The sequence below is a fragment of the Cherax quadricarinatus genome, chromosome 31 (genome assembly GCF_038502225.1).
Source record: "Cherax quadricarinatus isolate ZL_2023a chromosome 31, ASM3850222v1, whole genome shotgun sequence".
NCBI lineage: Eukaryota > Metazoa > Arthropoda > Malacostraca > Decapoda > Parastacidae > Cherax > Cherax quadricarinatus.
In genome coordinates, this window is record NC_091322.1 from 27,884,216 (window position 1) to 27,890,997 (window position 6,782).

A 6,782-nucleotide genomic window follows, 5' to 3' on the forward strand; every position below is an offset into this window, starting at 1 on the left:
TGGTGTTGCTGCTGCTGGTGCTGCTGCTGTTGTCAGGCCATTACCTAAATGGGCAGAGACCTGGTGTCCTTCATTGGGGACCCTGGTGATGGTTAACGGGGACCATGCTATTTATCTTTGAAGAATAAAATCCACAATACAATGGCTATGACAGTTTACAACTAACCCACAATACCGTGGCTGGAACAGTTCACAACTAACCCACAATACCGTGGCTGGAACAGTTCACAACTAACCCACAATACCGTGGCTGGAACAGTTCACAACTAACCCAGCGTACCGTGGCTGGAACAGTTCACAACTAACCCAGCGTACCGTGGCTGGAACAGTTCACAACTAACCCAGCGTACCGTGGCTGGAACAGTTCACAACTAACCCAGCATACCGTGGCTGGAACAGTTCACAACTAACCCACAATACCGTGGCTGGAACAGTTCACAACTAACCCACAATACCGTGGCTGGAACAACTCACAACTCACAGTTTCCCATGTCTCTCTCACTTGAGGCATGATAATGGTCTGGAAGCAACCAAAAAGTTATTTCAAGACTTGGAAATTGAATTTTAGAAGTAAATTACGCAAGTTATGGCGTCGGGAGTCCCAAACTAATTCTTCACTTATCAGTAGTTACCAGGATAAAGAGAATCTACAATTATATATCGCATAATTAGGCCGGTTAATAACCCAACTTGATATAATTAACATACGCAATCAGCAATAATTGCGTTTCAAAATTTTCCGTCCGTGTTTGCGTACGTAATATTGCGTTAGATCATTTGTTATGTTTTAAAATAATGTCCGTAAACTTTTTTTTTTGGGGGGGGGGGAGAGGGGCTTTGCTAATGATTTTATACGTAAGCTCAGAGGTAATGAGGATAATTAACGAACCTTTGAGGTTTGTTGAGGTGTTGCTACCTGGGGTGAGTGTAGTGTTGTTGCTACCTGGGGTGAGTGTAGTGTTGTTGCTACCTGGGGTGAGTGTAGTGTTGTTGCTACCAGGGGTGAGTGTAGTGTTGTTGCTACCTGGGGTGAGTGTAGTGTTGTTGCTACCAGGGGTGAGTGTAGTGTTGTTGCTACCTGGGGTGAGTGTAGAGTGTGTTGTTGCTACCTGGGGTGAGTGTAGTGTTGTTGCTACCTGAGGTGAGTGTAGTGTTGTTGCTACCTGGGGTGAGTGTAGTGTTGTTGCTACCAGGGGTGAGTGTAGTGTTGTTGCTACCTGGGGTGAGTGTAGTGTTGTTGCTACCAGGGGTGAGTGTAGTGTTGTTGCTACCTGGGGTGAGTGTAGAGTGTGTTGTTGCTACCTGGGGTGAGTGTAGTGTTGTTGCTACCTGAGGTGAGTGTAGTGTTGTTGCTACCTGGGGTGAGTGTAGTGTTGTTGCTACCTGGGGTGAGTGTAGAGTGTGTTGTTGCTACCTGGGGTGAGTGTAGTGTTGTTGCTACCTGAGGTGAGTGTAGTGTTGTTGCTACCTGGGGTGAGTGTAGTGTTGTTGCTACCTGGGGTGAGTGTAGTGTTGTTGCTACCTGTGGTGAGTGTAGTGTTGTTGCTACCTGGGGTGAGTGTAGTGTTGTTGCTACCTGTGGTGAGTGTAGTGTTGTTGCTACCTGGGGTGAGTGTAGAGTTGTTGCTACCTGGGGTGAGTGTAGTGTTGTTGCTACCTGGGACGAGTGTAGTGTTGTTGCTACCTGGGGTGAGTGTAGTGTTGTTGCTACCTGGGGTGAGTGTAGTGTTGTTGCTACCTGGGGTGAGTGTAGTGTTGTTGCTACCTGGGGTGAGTGTAGTGTTGTTGCTACCTGGGGTGAGTGTAGTGTTGTTGCTACCTGGGGTGAGTGTAGTGTTGTTGCTACCTGGGGTGAGTGTAGAGTGTGTTGTTGCTACCTGGGGTGAGTGTAGTGTTGTTGCTACCTGGGGTGAGTGTAGTGTTGTTGCTACCTGGGGTGAGTGTAGAGTGTGTTGTTGCTACCTGGGGTGAGTGTAGTGTTGTTGCTACCTGGGGTGAGTGTAGTGTTGTTGCTACCTGGGGTGAGTGTAGTGTTGTTGCTACCTGGGGTGAGTGTAGTGTTGTTGCTACCTGGGGTGAGTGTAGTGTTGTTGCTACCTGGGGTGAGTGTAGTGTTGTTGCTACCTGGGGTGAGTGTAGTGTTGTTGCTACCTGGGATGAGTGTAGTGTTGTTGCTACCTGGGATGAGTGTAGTGTTGTTGCTACCTGGGGTGAGTGTAGTGTTGTTGCTACCTGGGATGAGTGTAGTGTTGTTGCTACCTGGGATGAGTGTAGTGTTGTTGCTACCTGGGGTGAGTGTAGAGTGTGTTGTTGCTACCTGGGGTGAGTGTAGTGTTGTTGCTACCTGGGATGAGTGTAGTGTTGTTGCTACCTGGGGTGAGTGTAGTGTTGTTGCTACCTGGGATGAGTGTAGTGTTGTTGCTACCTGGGGTGAGTGTAGTGTTGTTGCTACCTGGGATGAGTGTAGTGTTGTTGCTACCTGGGGTGAGTGTAGTGTTGTTGCTACCTGGGATGAGTGTAGTGTTGTTGCTACCTGGGATGAGTGTAGTGTTGTTGCTACCTGGGATGAGTGTAGTGTTGTTGCTACCTGGGATGAGTGTAGTGTTGTTGCTACCTGGGATGAGTGTAGTGTTGTTGCTACCTGGGATGAGTGTAGTGTTGTTGCTACCTGGGATGAGTGTAGTGTTGTTGCTACCTGGGATGAGTGTAGTGTTGTTGCTACCTGGGGTGAGTGTAGTGTTGTTGCTACCTGGGATGAGCTACCTGTAGTGTTGTTGTTGCTACCTGGGATGAGTGTAGTGTTGTTGCTACCTGGGATGAGTGTAGTGTTGTTGCTACCTGGGATGAGTGTAGTGTTGTTGCTACCTGGGATGAGTGTAGTGTTGTTGCTACCTGGGGTGAGTGTAGTGTTGTTGCTACCTGGGATGAGTGTAGTGTTGTTGCTACCTGGGATGAGTGTAGTGTTGATGCTACCTGGGGTGAGTGTAGTGTTGTTGCTACCAGGGGTGAGTGTAGTGTTGTTGCTACCTGGGGTGAGTGTAGTGTTGTTGCTACCTGGGATGAGTGTAGTGTTGTTGCTACCTGGGATGAGTGTAGTGTTGATGCTACCTGGGGTGAGTGTAGTGTTGTTGCTACCTGGGGTGAGTGTAGTGTTGTTGCTACCTGATGAGTGTAGTGTTGTTGCTACCTGGGGAGTGAGTGTAGTGTTGTTGCTACCTGGGGTGAGTGTAGTGTTGTTGCTACCTGGGCTACCTGTGGTGAGTGTAGTGTTGTTGCTACCTGTTGGCTATGAGTGTAGTGTTGTTGCTACCTGGGGTGAGTGTAGTGTTGATGCTACCTGGGATGAGTGTAGTGTTGTTGCTACCTGGGCTACCTGGGGTGAGTGTAGTGTTGTTGCTACCTGGGGTGAGTGTAGTGTTGTTGCTACCTGTGGTGAGTGTAGTGTTGTTGCTACCTGGGGTGAGTGTAGTGTTGTTGCTACCTGGGGTGAGTGTAGTGTTGTTGCTACCTGGGGTGAGTGTAGTGTTGTTGCTACCTGGGATGAGTGTAGTGTTGTTGCTACCTGGGATGAGTGTAGTGTTGTTGCTACCTGGGGTGAGTGTAGTGCTGTTGCTACCTGGGGTGAGTGTAGTGTTGTTGCTACCTGGGGTGAGTGTAGTGTTGTTGCTACCTGGGATGAGTGTAGTGTTGTTGCTACCTGGGGTGAGTGTAGTGTTGTTGCTACCTGGGGTGAGTGTAGTGTTGTTGCTACCTGGGGTGAGTGTAGTGTTGTTGCTACCTGGGATGAGTGTAGTGTTGTTGCTACCTGGGGTGAGTGTAGTGTTGTTGCTACCTGGGGTGAGTGTAGTGTTGTTTCTACCGGGGGTGAGTGTAGGGTTGTTGCTACCTGGGACCTGGGGTGAGTGTAGTGTTGTTGCTACCTGGGGTGAGTGGAGTGTTGTTGCTACCTGGGGTGAGTGTAGTGTTGTTGCTACCTGGGGTGAGTGTAGTGTTGTTGCTACCTGGGGTGAGTGTAGTGTTGTTGCTACCTGGGGTGAGTGTAGTGTTGTTGCTACCTGGGGTGAGTGTAGTGTTGTTGCTACCTGTGGTGAGTGTAGTGTTGTTGCTACCTGGGGTGAGTGTAGTGTTGTTGCTACCTGGGGTGAGTGTAGTGTTGTTGCTACCTGGGGTGAGTGTAGTGTTGTTGCTACCTGGGGTGAGTGTAGTGTTGTTGCTACCTGGGGTGAGTGTAGTGTTGTTGCTACCTGGGGTGAGTGTAGTGTTGTTGCTACCTGGGATGAGTGTAGTGTTGTTGCTACCTGGGGTGAGTGTAGTGTTGTTGCTACCTGGGGTGAGAGTAGAGTTGTTGCTATCTGGGGTGAGAGTAGAGTTGTTGCTATCTGGGGTGAGTGTAGAGTTGTTGCTACCTGCGGTGAGTGTAGTGTTGTTGCTACCTGGGGTGAGTGTAGAGTGTGTTGTTGCTACCTGGGGTGAGTGTAGTGTTGTTGCTACCTGGGGTGAGTGTAGTGTTGTTGCTACCTGGGGTGAGTGTAGTGTTGTTGCTACCTGGGGTGAGTGTAGTGTTGTTGCTACCTGGGGTGAGTGTAGTGTTGTTGCTACGTGGGGTGAGTGTAGTGTTGTTGCTACCTGTGAGGTAGAGTGGGGTAGTGTTGTTGCTACCTGCTGCTACCTGGGGTGAGTGTAGAGTGTGTTGTTGCTACTACCTGGGGGGTGAGTGTACCTGGGGTGAGTGTAGTGTTGTTGCTACCTGGGGTGAGTGTAGTGTTGTTGCTACCTGGGGTGAGTGTAGAGTGTGTTGTTGCTACCTGGGGTGAGTGTAGTGTTGTTGCTACCTGGGGTGAGTGTAGTGTTGTTGCTACATGTGGTGAGTGTAGAGTGTGTTGTTGCTACCTGGGGTGAGAGTAGAGTTGTTGCTATCTGGGGTGAGAGTAGAGTTGTTGCTATCTGGGGTGAGTGTAGAGTTGTTGCTACCTGGGGTGAGTGTAGTGTTGTTGCTACCTGGGGTGAGTGTAGAGTGTGTTGTTGCTACCTGGGGTGAGTGTAGTGTTGTTGCTCCCTGGGGTGAGTGTAGTGTTGTTGCTACCTGGGGTGAGTGTAGTGTTGTTGCTACCTGGGGTGAGTGTAGTGTTGTTGCTACCTGGGGTGAGTGTAGTGTTGTTGCTACCTGGGATGAGTGTAGTGTTGTTGCTACCTGGGGTGAGTGTAGTGTTGTTGCTACCTGGGGTGAGAGTAGAGTTGTTGCTATCTGGGGTGAGAGTAGAGTTGTTGCTATCTGGGGTGAGTGTAGAGTTGTTGCTACCTGGGGTGAGTGTAGAGTGTGTTGTTGTAGTGTTGTTGCTCCCTGGGGTGAGTGTAGTGTTGTTGCTACCTGGGGTGAGTGTAGTGTTGTTGCTACCTGGGGTGAGTGTAGTGTTGTTGCTACCTGCTACCTGGGTGAGTGTAGTGTTGTTGCTACCTGGGTTGCTACCTGAGTGTAGTGTTGTTGCTACCTGGGGTGAGTGTAGAGTTGTTGCTACCTGGGGTGAGTGTAGAGTTGTTGCTACCTGGGCTGAGTGTAGTGTTGTTGCTACCTGGGGTGAGTGTAGTGTTGTTGCTACCTGGGGTGAGTGTAGAGTGTAGTGTTGTTGCTACCTGGGGTGAGTGTAGTGTTGTTGCTACCTGGGGTGAGTGTAGTGTTGTTGCTACCTGGATGGTGAGTGTACCTGGGGTGAGTGTGTGTTGTTGCTACCTGTGGTGAGTGTAGTGTTGTTGCTACCTGGGGTGAGTGTAGTGTTGTTGCTACCTGGGGTGAGTGTAGTGTTGTTGCTACCTGGGGTGAGTGTAGTGTTGTTGCTACCTGGGGTGAGTGTAGTGTTGTTGCTACCTGTGGTGAGTGTTGTTGCTACCTGGGGTGAGTGTAGTGTTGTTGCTACCTGGGGTGAGTGTAGTGTTGTTGCTACCTGGGGTGAGTGTAGTGTTGTTGCTACCTGGGGTGAGTGTAGTGTTGTTGCTACCTGGGGTGAGTGTAGTGTTGTTGCTACCTGTGGTGAGTGTAGTGTTGTTGCTACCTGGGGTGAGTGTAGTGTTGTTGCTACCTGGGGTGAGTGTAGTGTTGTTGCTACCTGTGGTGAGTGTAGTGTTGTTGCTACCTGTGGTGAGTGTAGTGTTGTTGCTACCTGGGGTGAGTGTAGTGTTGTTGCTACCTGGGGTGAGTGTAGTGTTGTTGCTACCTGGGGTGAGTGTAGAGTGTGTTGTTGCTACCTGGGGTGAGTGTAGTGTTGTTGCTCCCTGGGGTGAGTGTAGTGTTGTTGCTACCTGGGGTGAGTGTAGTGTTGTTGCTACCTGGGGTGAGTGTAGTGTTGTTGCTACCTGGGGTGAGTGTAGTGTTGTTGCTACCTGGGATGAGTGTAGTGTTGTTGCTACCTGGGGTGAGTGTAGTGTTGTTGCTACCTGGGACGAGTGTAGTGTTGTTGCTACCTGGGGTGAGTGTAGAGTGTGTTGTTGCTACCTGGGGTGAGTGTAGTGTTGTTGCTACCTGTGGTGAGTGTAGTGTTGTTGCTACCTGGGGTGAGTGTAGTGTTGTTGCTACCTGTGGTGAGTGTAGTGTTGTTGCTACCTGGGGTGAGTGTAGTGTTGTTGCTACCTGGGGTGAGTGTAGTGTTGTTGCTACCTGGGGTGAGTGTAGTGTTGTTGCTACCTGGGGTGAGTGTAGTGTTGTTGCTACCTGGGGTGAGTGTAGTGTTGTTGCTACCTGGGATGAGTGTAGTGTTGTTGCTACCTGGGGTGAGTGTAGAGTGTGTTGT